The sequence below is a fragment of the Equus przewalskii genome, chromosome 10, assembly GCF_037783145.1.
Source record: "Equus przewalskii isolate Varuska chromosome 10, EquPr2, whole genome shotgun sequence".
Classification (NCBI taxonomy): domain Eukaryota; kingdom Metazoa; phylum Chordata; class Mammalia; order Perissodactyla; family Equidae; genus Equus; species Equus przewalskii.
In genome coordinates this window covers 56,813,936-56,827,012 of record NC_091840.1, presented here as the reverse complement: position 1 = coordinate 56,827,012, position 13,077 = coordinate 56,813,936, and positions in this window count along the sequence as shown.

The following is a 13,077-nucleotide window of genomic DNA, read 5'->3' as shown; positions in this document are numbered from 1 at the left end:
ATAAGGGACTAATATCCAAATTATATAAAGAACTCATACAGCTCAGCAAAATGCCAAGCAATTCAATTAAAAACATGGCCAGAGGATCCAAATCAATATTTTTCCTAAGAAGTCATACAGATACATGGCCAACAGGTGCCTGAAAAGATGCTCTGCATCACTAATCACCAGGGAAATGCAAATCAACTCCACAGTGAGATGTTACCTCACCCCTGTTAGAATGGCTATCATGAAAAGACTAGAAATAACAATATCGCCAAGAATGTGGAGAAAAGGGAACACTTGTGCACTGTTGGTGGGAATATAAATTGACGCAGCGACTAGGGAAAACAGTATGGAGATTCCTCAAGAAATCAAAAATAGAAATACCACGTGACCCAGCAATTCCACTTTGGGTATTTACCTGAAGAAAATGAAAACACTAATTCAAGAAGATGTATGCACCCTCATGCAATGATAATGTAAAGTATTGCAGCCGTATTCACAATTGCCAAGATATGGAAAGAACCTGAGTCCATCGAGGGATGGACGGATAAAAAAGTTACGATGTACGGAATATTATTGAGCCATAAGAAAGAATAAAATCTTGTCATTTGTGACAACATGGATGGACCTCGAGGGCATTATGATAAGTGAAATATCAGATAGAGAAAGACAAATACTGTATGATCTCTCTCATATGTGGGATGTCAAAGCTAAGTAAAAAAAACTATGGCAACAACAAAAACCAAGTTCATAGATGCAGAGAACAGATTGGTATTGGCTAGAGGCTGGGGGTGGGAGATGGGAGAATTGGGTGAACTGTTTTTGTTTTAGTTTAAATTGCTTTTAAAAAGGCAACATCTAATATACAAATGTGCTCATAGTCTGAGGATATATTATTCAAGTTCTCCCACGTGAATGGCTCAGAGTAAGCAAAATGCCTCACAACACAAGAATATTCACCAATCTCATAACCTTGCATTAAACCAATCCCTAGTTCAACACCCCTCCCGGTTAAACTTTATGGAAGGGACCCTGTCACTTCCACCTGTTGAGGACAATCACCAGATATAGGGGGGTCACATATACTACAAATGTATTTATTGCAAAGTTACAAATCTTGCAAAATACCCAAGACTTTATGAAGTCAATGGAGAAATGCTGCAATCAAGCAAAGCATTGACAAATGAGGACCTTAAAGGTTTCAACCAGTTAACAATTTAGGGGGCTTGCTTTCTTTTCTTCATTCCAGCCTCTTCCCCCGAAAGTGAGGAGATTGTGGGACAAGGAGGAGGGCCACTCAGAGCCTGTAGGGGCCTCTTTTCTGGGTCTGTTCACTGGAGGGTGGGCCACACCACCATGGCACACACCTCTAGGTCTGTGAGTGACCAAGGGGCTGCTGTTAACAAGAGTGTTGGGGAAGGGTTGTGGACAGGACTTGGTTGCGTGGGTTGAGGTGCCTAGTCACACACATGAGATAGGGACCTCCATTTGTATTCCTTCTCTAGGTCACACAAATATTAGGGACAGACACAGATGGAGCATATTTGCTGTAATCAGAGGGGAGAGAAGAGTAGGGAAGTAACAGATGTTTACTAACTGGCTTAAAGTCATAGTAAGCGGCACATCTGGAATTTGCACACATTGCTACCTTTAGATTTGGGGATTTTTTTCTCTATTCTATTTTTCCAGTAGGATCTGTAAAAGAAATGACTGGTTTGTGTATATTCATCTAGCTATTCCTTCAACAATTTTCAACAATTATTCTCATTCTCTCTCCCTGTCTCTCTCTTCCTCCCACCTCCCTCCCTGCCCCCCCAACTCTGTCTCTCTGCTTTGAAGAAGCTAACAGATATGCAAACACATGTATTGTGTGACACACAAAGGTGACTGCAGTTGACATGTGGTCATTGTGTCGTGCCGTCCAGATCCCACTGCAATGAAGGACTATTGCTGCGCTGCTGGGCCTGTAGTCAGCACACAGCCTCCAGCTGTTAGCCACTCCAGGGCTGCCGCAGCTGCCCAAACACACACTCCTTCCCAGGGAGGCTCACACCCAATGGCTGATAGATGCAGGGCACAGAGGGCGGGCCAACTCAGCCTAACTAGGACAATGCTAACGGTGCATTCTAGCCCCTGACTCCCTGTAGAACAGGCTGAGGCTGCCCTGTGGCCTTCATTGCAGCTCCTTTTGCCCAATGCTACTTCTATTCTCTCTCTTCCACAGGTCTAGATACCAAGGCATTCTTGAATAAACATTCTGCACACAAATTATATTTCCATTGGAGAGAATAACTTCCATTCTTGATTTTCTGGTACCTCTGACTCCAGTCTCACATGGGATCTGGCTGCCTTTGGTGTCCTAGGTTCTGCAAATTAGCCCTACATTTTTTATCCAGCAGTTAGCTCTTTTGGCTAAAGATGTCTGTTTCTCGTAATAATATTGGACTAAGACTGTCATAAGGGAAAGGATTTGAATTGGGAATTGCTGGAAGCATAAGATTTCAATTGGGGAAGATAAAGGGACCACGGAATTCAAGGCAAGAGCAACATCACACACAGAGGTGCTGAAACACATATTTTTGGGACATATTTGGAAGATGATGAATAGGCCAGTTTGGCCAACATGGAGGAAATGGAAAGCAAAATAACAGGATAAACGTTTGCAAGACTGGTGGGAAAACTTTGATTAATCGATGGAGCTGGCCAGCATTAAAGAGTCTATTCATTATTTTTAGGAATTCCCAGTGGCCACAGAAAACATGAAATAAGGGTAGAAGGCTATAAAGGTTGGCTGTTGGAAGAAGTGAGGAAATAAAAATAAGGCAATGGGTGTCTTACTTGTGGCAGGGTAATAAGGAGAGATTAATGAAATGGAGCAGTGAAATAAAAGGAATCAATGGGGAACGGGCAGGGGGTTTTGGCTCTTGCTGAATGATAGCCCGACTCCGAGGACTGCTCTTTACAATGACTTCAATATGAACGGTCCCCTTGGAGTTGTACAATATGGGTGGCCTTGCTCATAAGTCATAACTGTGTATCAATTCAAAATCTTTCAACTAGTGATGATTTAAAAACATCCCAATTCAGACTGGTTTTAAAACAGACTCCACTGGCTCATTTAGCTGAAGAGTAAGAGGCATATGGGTTTCAGGGGAGTTGATTCAAGAGTCCACACAGCGAGGGCTCTGACTCCAGACCTCTTTGTTCCTTTCAAGTGTGTCAACTTTATCTTCTGATTGGGTCCTCTTACGGTGGCCAAAATAGCTTCGGTAGTCTGAGATCTTATCTTTATAACCCTCTACTCTGATGAATAGACTCTTCTTCAATAATTTCCCAGAAGGCTGATTAAATATTTCCTCAGGTGTCATGGACCTTTAGGCCATGCCCACCCAGTAGTGTGTAGGTGAATGTTTAACAACTGGCATACTCTCTCTCTCTCAAAAAAGAAAAAAAAAAGCCCTGATTGCAGCATTTGATTTCCATGACCTACATACTCTCACCATGGCTGATTTCAAACTCGCAAAGTACTGTCCCTGAACCCAGAGTTGGAAAGGGATCCACACAATTGACCCTCTGAAGCCCTGACTCTGAGAGCTGGCTTCAGCAACTTACTATTCCCGTCCTGAACAAATCATTGTAAATAGATTGATAAGCTGTGCTAATTGGTTCAGGGTAATCAAAACTGGTCTGTGAAGCTGTTGGGGTCAATTCCATCCATCTACATGTAAAGTAGGGGTGGGAAGAATAGAAAATGAGAGGGCAACTGTCAAATATCCAGTACGGTTGCATTTAATGCAGGAAGAAAGATGAGAAAAAGAAGGTGAACTGATGGAGAGAAGATTAAATATGGGGTTGACTGTGGAAAAGGAGTCAAAGATCATGAGTGGGTGGTACACTACAGAATGTGAGGCATGGGGAAAAAAAGAAGAGGATTCAAGTGGAGAATGATCACAGATATCCCAAAGTATGCATTTTTGTTCTGAAAGCTCTCTACAGTATGGCCCCATTTCATTTTCCAGGACTATTTGGGAGACGGCATAGTGTAACGGTGAATGGTCATGTGATCTTGAGCAAGTCATGAAGCCGTTCTGAGCCTCCATCCTGCTTAGGACTTAATAGGGTGAGGATTTTTATTGTGAGGATTAACTCAGAGATTTAAAAGTTTTTCAGAGATTAACGATGAGAGGGTGTAGGGCATAGTGCCTAAGAACGCAGTCAGTCTCTGGAGCTGGGATGCCTGGCTTGACCCCTAGTTCCATCTCTTATTGGCTCTGGGACCTTGGGCAAGTTGATGAAACCAATCTGCATCCCAGTTTTGGAATCTGTAAAAGGGAACTCCAGGACTATTGTTAAGCAACTTAAACAAGGAGGCTATTAGACCGAGGGGACTCTAATGCCTTAGCAGCCCATGTAAGCACACCAAAACCTAAGCCTGTAAATACCGCAAGGTTAAGAAATCAAAACCTAAGGACAACCAGCACAAACAGCCAACGAGAGTTTCCCAAATAAGGCAACCACTTAAGCTACAGCCAATCAAATAATTCCCTTGCCTTGCTTCTGCCTCTTGTCTATAAAAGTCTTTCCCCTGGCTCCTGCGGGCCGAGCCGCTCCTAACCACTTCCCAGGTTGGTGCTGCCTGATTTAATTTGATTTTTGCTCAAATAAACTCTTAAAATTGTTAATGTGCCTCAGTTTATCTTTTAACATTATCCATCTCATAATGTCGTTATGAGGATTAAATGAGTCAATATGTGTGAAGTGCTTGGAATGTATCTGAAACGTTACGGGCAGTATCTGGAAGTCATAGCTATAATTATAACGTCAAGTATCTAGCAGAGTGCCAGGCACAAACCAGCTACTAGATAAGTGCTAACTATGTTTATTATTATGGCCACCTACTACGCCCTTACCCAGGTTTCATATTCCAGGCGATTTTTACAGTTCTTACTGTTGGCTAGAGAAATGATGCCAGACTGGGTGAGAAACCCAGACCTTGCTCACACATTTCTTCTTCCTCTAAACTCTCAAACCCTGTGTTTGTAGCTCTGTGAGCACTTCCTCTTTCTGCTGCATATTTTCGCTTTCTTTGGGCTTTCCTCATTTGTTCACATTCTTGAGGTGAGACTGGCTGGGGCTTGGAAATATCTTGTCACCAAGGAGCTCAGCACAGTTGCTTGACCACTGTAGAACAGTTTAAAACATATGGAGTTGAATGGGTCACCGAGGAGCATTTGGATAGAGATGAAAAGAGTAAGTTGATTTCAGTGCATCAAACTCATCTTAACACAAAATAAGATATCTCTTCTGTGGGCCCTGGACTTGGGTTTTTCCTACTGGTATGTAGGGAAAAAAATGAGCTACTGTATTGGTAGCATCTTAGCAAGACACAGAATTCACCCCAGGCGCTTCAAGTGAACAGGCATTAATGAAGTGATGACCTAACAGTTGGGCAGGGTCAAGGGAGCCAACAAGGGATGGCGAGGCACTGGACACTAGCAACAGAGGGAAGCCTTTGCCTGCCTAGCATCAAAGGGATGAGGGAAGGACATTGTGTTGCTAAAGCCCAGTGAAATGTGGAGCCATGGGGGAGGAGACACCAGGTGGGAGCCGAAGTCATGGAGATGCCTAGCTTCTCCAAGAAACACGGCCCTAAGTAGGGAGGGGAGGGAATAACCCGACCTCTCCTTCCTCTCATCCTCAGATCTTCTCTTGGAGCCACCTATTGGCTGAACCCAACCAGAAACCTGCCAGCAGAGAAGCCTGAGTAACTTCGTTCTCGGAGGTCAGCCTCCTGGAGCACGTGGCAGGACAGAGATGAGCAGTGAATACTTGAAACTGATTTTAAAAGTATGTTTTACTTAGTAGACTATATCCAAAATGTTATCACTTCAACATGTGGATGATATAAAAATTATTACGATATTTTGCATTCTTTTTTTGTACCAAGTCTTCAAATCCAGCGTGTATCTTACATTCCCAGTACATCTCAATTCAGACCAGCCACATTTCCAGGGCCCCATAGCCATATGTGGCCAGTGACTAGCACATTGGAGAGTATAGTTCTCATCTGTTATCAGTATCATTGAGCTTGAAAATTGAAACCAAAAAAATATTTAAAATCATTATTACAATGAAACTGTACGTTAGTGAAGGATAATTGTCTGAGGATATGCCATCGGAATCCTCAGGAGGTCCAACTTGTGTTCCACGATTTAGAGGGCTTATTAACAGAGCTGATGAATGAATAAAAAGCCTTTTTCTCATCCTAAGAAAAGACCTTCTTTCTTTTTAGCAAGCAGAACAAAACGAATCAGCTACTATTTGTCAGGCTAACTCCACAGGCAGCTTTTCCATGGGCCTCTTAGCTCTAAGAGCCAGACGTAACTGCAAGTCTATGTTACGTGTAAGAAGTAAGTTAGTGTCAAAGACACATAGCAAAATTATGTGCCTATTGTAGCAATCTGTTTCCAAACACTTACTGAATGTATGCAGTGTGTAAAGAATGAATGTCTCAGTTCCTTTGCACTGCTTTAACAAAAATGTCATAGACTGGGTGGCTTAACCAACACCATTCACTTCTCACAGTTCTGGAGGCTGGAAGTCCAAGATCGAGGTGTTGGTAGAGGCAGTGTCTGGGGAGCATCCTCTTCCTGGTTTGCAGATGACAGTTCTCCTGGTGTCCTCACATGGCAGAAGGGGCAACAGAATCCTTGGGAGCTCTCAATAAGGGCACTGATTCCACTCATGAGCTCTTGACTCTCATGACTCAATCACCTCCCAATTTCCCCATCTCCTAATGCCATCACTTTGGGGGTTAGGATTTCAAAATATGAACTTTGGGGGGATACAAACCTTTCATCCATAACAGTGAGTTTCTTAGCCATTACTGGTAAAGGTCATTCTTTTCTAATTTAGAAATTTTCCGTACGTTAATAAAGCTGGCCAGTGTTCTGCAGGGGACCAGTTGACTATGATGGCTTTTTCCGTAGTAAGTATCGATTTTGATTTTTTTCTTTCCTAATCCTGTAAAATTTCCATTTTGTGACAATGTGGTTAGTGTCCTTGCAGTCTGCAAGAGTGGTTGCTTCTTTTGTTTTTTCCAATGAAGGGGTTTTTCACAATAAAATTGTGTCTTTTGTTTCCCTGGTTTTTATTCTCAGGGAGGGAGATTTCTGCTATTGCCTCTGAGCCACCCACTTTCTCCGACCGGTGAAGGAGAAAACGTGTAAACCAGCTATGCATCTTTCTAAGGACACAAGATGCCGTTGCTTTATTGCTGTTACACAATTATAAACTTCCATGACAGCTTCACCTTTTGGAAAGTGAAATGGAGCAAAGTTGGGTTCTGTCTACTGTAATTAGAAATTGGACTGAGCCAGCTCAGTAAACAGTTTTCACAACCTGTTGATTGTGTGGCCTGCTTCCAGCAGGCAAATCCAAGCATATGTTAGGATTTAAAAATAATAACAATTATGCAAATTTAAAGCTCTCCGACCTTCAGCCCTCCTAGATGTCTTGTCTCCGTGGAAGTACAGGACACCATATCCATCCGCTTCTGAAAGGGTGAGAAATGCTCAGCACGTGGGCTTTCCTGCCTCCACTTCGAGAAGGCCAGGCAGCCACGGACTCTTCCAGGAGCATGTGTGTGCCCGCGTGAAAAGGCGAGGGCCTCCAGAATCATGCCTGTGATTTAATGTTAGCATTCGGAAAAGTCTTTATTCATGTTGTACGCACTTGATGAAGAGTCCTCAGAGTAAACTCCTGGCTAAAGATGGATGGCCTGAGTTTATTCAAAGGCCAAATAATTTCCAGACATTTGTTTTGGATGGAAACACATGTCTTTCCCTTGGCAATAATTTCCTTGTGAGGTATACAGGCAACCCCCAACTTGCAAATACACTATTCAGAAATTTCATTTGTAAGTCAGTCGTTTGGAATGCGCAATGATTTTTTTCCACAGAAATAATATGACACATGGCAGTTGAGGACCCAGGCTAGCCCCCCAAACCTTACTTAACCCATACCTCGGTTGAAATACTGCAATGGAGAAAAGCAGAAAACCAGAGTCACACAGTACTCTTGGCTTATCTCTGGGGTATCCATGTGGAAGTGTATCTCCCGGTGACTATGGACACAGTTTCTGGGGCAGACTGACTGCACTTCCATCCAGGCTGGCCCCCGCACTAGCTGTGTGACTTTGGGCAGGTCGTTTAACCTCTCCTCTCAGTTTCCCCATCATAAGGGGGGATGATATTAAGATCTACTTCATAGAGCTGTTACATGAGAGTTACTCACACACACACTCACACACACACGCACCCCTTAGAACAGTTCCTGGGACCAAGGAAACACCACGTGACTGTTTGCTGTTGTTACTTTTGGTTCTAGTAACTGGCATGATGCTGATTCCATTTCAATCACTCATTCATATTTCACTGAACAAAAAGCAATGCTAGTGGAAAATTAACAACAAAACAAAATGGAAAAAAAAGATGCTGTGGTTTTCCTCCCCGCCCCGCCATAGTTATTGATGTTTGGGTAAAATAAGTCAGAGGAAAAGGGGAAATGGACGGATACTGATGTTGAGTTACTGGATATTTTCAATGATTCTAAAGGTTGACTTTTTTAAAAAGTTAGGTTCATTTATTATAAACAATCTGGAAAATATAAAAAAGCACAAAAAAGAAAATCTTCTCCAAATCTGACCACGCGAAAAACAGCTACTAATAACTTTTGTCATCTTTCAGCATTCTGTCTTACGCATGTATACAACTCTCAAAAATTAAAAATAATTATAATTAAACCATCCGTATTGTTTTCATACCTGATTTATTCACTTAGCAACATACTGTCAACATTTCTCTTGTGTTCTTATGCTATGTGGTTTCTAATGGCCTTGTGCATCTGTCACACAGACACACCAACACTGAGACAGCCCATCCCCAGTTGGGGGACATTTAGTTTGCTTTCTTCTTGATACTATTCTAAATAATGTTGTTATAATTATATGTATGGATTAAAGTTTACTCATGTTACTGTTTATTTCCTTTAACCAAGAAATTTAATTTCTAGAAAATTCTACATAGATTCTACTCCTAATTTAGGGCTTTTGATACATTTTGCTGAACTGCTTCTTAAGAGAATGTTCTAATTCACCTTTTTTCCAGCAATGAGAATGCAATTTCCTACAAATTTTCCTAAATCCTGAGATTGAGAATGTATTTAATCTCGCCAATCTGACAGATGAACAGGGGCATCCTATGACTATAATCTTCATTTTTGAATCTGATGTTGAACATTTTTCATACGTTTGTTGTCCATTTGAATTTCTTTTGTCAATTATCTCTTCACAGTCTTTGACCATTTTTCTATTGCTGTTCGTATTCCAATTTGTTTTTTCTGTTTCCCTTAAGGAAAACCATTTTTTCCTTTGTATTCACACAATACAAAAATGTGTTTAGAATGTAAAAAAAAATTGCACTGTGAGCTGTTTAAAAATTTATTTTCATTGACATACGATTGACATATAACGTTGTATAAGTTTAAGGTGTCCAACATGTTGATTTGGTACATTTATATATTGCAATATGATTACCACCATAAGGTTAGCTAACACTTTTATCACATCACATAATTATTTCTTTTTTGTGATGGGAGCAATTAAGGTCTAGTCTCTTAGCAAATTTGAAGTTTATAATATAGTATGCTCCTGATAAGACACTGTTTTTGGAAAGTAAGTTGAAGCCCCGTAGAGACTGTCCACCACAGCCACTGCTGGGCTGAACGGCGATGCTGAGAGGAGGCAAGTGGGCCAAAGAGGCCTCAGGTATGGTCTCCAATGGCTGGAGGAGGTAGGCACAATAGCAGAAACTCAGGAGTAGGGAGGGTCTGGTATGCAGAAAGGTTTTAATTTTTATACGTGTAAATATAATTGGAAAATTAAAATAGGAGGGAGAATTAACATGTGGAGGATTTTGAAAGTATTGGCACATTGAATCAAGTAATTCTGCTATTCTCCTGGATGTCAGTTAGGTGGTCTCATGGATGAAGACTATTTTCAGTATTTCATGACATAACAAGGACAATGTTGTCCAAAGGTAGTTCACCTACCTGCCACTGAAGTGAGAGCAAGTTATAAGTGATAAATACATAATTATTTTGTAATTTATTAAACTATGGATTGATTAGAAAGAAGAGGGCAAGGTTCTCAGTGAATTTTTATTTTATTTCTTTAAATTTTTTTTAAAGATTGGCACCTGGGATAACAACTGTTGCCAATCTTTTTTTTCTTTTTCTGCTTTATCTCCCCTAACCCCCCCTGTACACAGTTGTATATCTTAGTTGCATGTCCTTCTAGTTGTGGGATGTGGGATGCTGCCTCAATGTGGCCTGACTAGCGGTGCCATGTCCACACCCAGGATCTGAACCCTCGGCCACCGCAGCGGAGCGCTCAAACTTAACCACTCGGCCACGGAGCCAGCCCCCTCAGTGAATTTTTAAATTTAAATTCTATAATCCTAAAATGAAACACCGAAGGCTAGGAGTCCGCCTTTTCAAAGGAGGTGGAATTATGAAATGGAAAATTTGGCAAGAATGGAAGAATGCTGAAAAGTCAGAACACTTAAAAGGGGGAAAAAGTTAGATATAGAGAGATTACACAAAAAATACAAGTACAGAATAGAAGCTATAAAACGATCTTAAAGGAAGGATGACATAGGGGTTGATAGATATAAAGCAATATGAATTACAAGTTATTGCTAAAATTCAATATAAAGTTTAGAAGAATTAGAAAAAAAAAACACCTTGGAGATTCACATGCCAAGTGTATAGGAATCATATACTCAGAAAAATTGTACTAATAAACAAGGAGTATATAATGATGAGGATTACTTTGGGCTGGTTACTTTTGAAAACTGTAGACAGGAAGGAGGCTCTGAAAAGTGGAATTTACTTGCCCTTTGTTAAGAGACATTTACATTTTTAAGGGAGGTTTCCATGTGTAGTGGTGTCTCTGTCTGCACCAGGAAGAGAGGCGGATGACCTTATCTCTAGAAACTCTTAATGGGGAAGGCAAGAACATCCTGACTTAATCCAATCTGATTCTTATCTAAAGTTATAGGACCACCCAATAACCATACCCCACCTGCACTGATACCATTTTAATGACTTTTTTTACATATTCTTTCCTTTGTCTTGTAAAGAGATAACTCACATCCCTATGCCTTAAATTTAGCCCTACCCTCAACCCATTGCAGCTCTTTAATGCCCATGGATCCTGTCCCCCTGCCTGCAGCTCTTACTGCCCATGGGTCCTGTCCTCATGCCTGCAGCTCTTACTGCTGACAAATAAAAATGGCAAGCAATAGGATACATTGGAGAATATGAGGAAGCCATTTGGTATAAACCTGATTCGGCCTGACCTTGTCTTTCCAAAAGGGCCTGACCGAGGCCCTTAAGCATGCGTTGTACATCTGCTTTAGATATTCCCTGTGGCAAGAACAAAGGCCCTTGAGATAAAGGTGCAACTTCCCTCCCCATCCCAACGTTGGCATCTCCTTAAGGATTAAGTGTCTTTCCTTAGGCTAGAAACGATTGCTGCGCTCACCTGTGACTGCCCAGCTCGAGACAATAGACTTGCCTCCTGCTACACCCACTGAGATAGCAGACACTACTCTGTGTCCATCAAGCGCTGTGCTGACAGGGCAATCTTGTGACTATTGTGGGAGGGACATTTCAATCATATGTGAAACGTCCTGTTTGGGGGTATGTAACCACTCTGTATAACTCACTTCTTTGGTGCCCTTTCTTCCTTCGGGAAGAAAGGCCCTGGGCCATGGTCCTCAGATTTCAGCTCAGAATAAACTCTCCCAAATTTTCATTTATAGATTGGTTATGGATTATTTTCACTGCCCGTGGGTCCTATCCCCATGCCTGCAGCTCTTACTGCCCGTGGGTCCTGTCCCCATGCTTGCAGCTCTTCTGCCCGTGGGTCCTGTCCCCATGCCTGCAGCTCTTACTGCCCGTGGGTCCTATCCCCATGCCTGCAGCTCTTACTGCCCGTGGGTCCTGTTCCCATGCCTGCAGCTCTTACTGCCCATGGGTCCTGTCCCCATGCTACTCCATGCTATTCTCTGAATAAAGGAACACTACTGCCAGACCTTGAGAGTCCAAGAAATCTTTCTTTCAACTCCTCGGCTCACCAAGCCCGCATCATGTAATATCCATCATAAATGGAGACAAGAAGCTGGATACTAGAATAGAAACGCCTGGGAGATATTTCTATTTTTGGGATCAGGGAGATGGTAGGAATGTACACAGTTCTGAAAAAGTTGGAGGACTAGATTGAAAGGACAAAATACACCAAGTCAGAAGGATATTAACCACAACAGGAGGAGCCAAAATATGGACCCAGATGAGCCAAACAGGACTTAGCAGATTGGAGAGTGGTGGCTAACAGGGGAAAGACACCAGGCCTGAGCAAGTAAGGGTCTCACAGCACAGTGGGAGATGGCAGGTGGTAAGTGGGTTCCAGCAAAGTATACTAGGGTAACCTGGAAAGTGGGAGGGATAGGCAGGGTTGGGGGGGAACGCATCTGCGAAAGGCAACAATCAGAGAGCTATGGAGTTGGCACAGGGGAGGCTGGCAGCAGGGCTGCAGCTGCTGGACTGGAATTTACCAAAGGGCTTCCTTTCGCGTGGGAGACTGGCAAGAGCATGGCAGAGGCTCCATCCTAGGAGGACCAAGTGTTGGTTAGAATCATGACTGACAAGAGAGCCTTTTAACTTATAGTCTGCCCTTCCAGTTCCCAGCGTACAAGCTGGGGTCCTGGCTCCAGGGAAAGCGCGGGAGAGAAACTGCTAGAACGTAGAGGCCCTGCATTTTCAACCAAAGCACCTTTGGTAAAACCCTCCTTTCTGAGGACAGGGAGCTGGCCAGGGCTGGAGGTAAGGCAGGTGGGGGACAAATAACCCAAACAATGGAAGGAGGAAAGAATCCAACAACAGGAAGAGAAATGAGAAAGAAAAGAACGGAAATCTATGTTTATCCAAGTGTTTGCATTTGGAATAGAAAGCCAATGTCTGCAGGAGAAA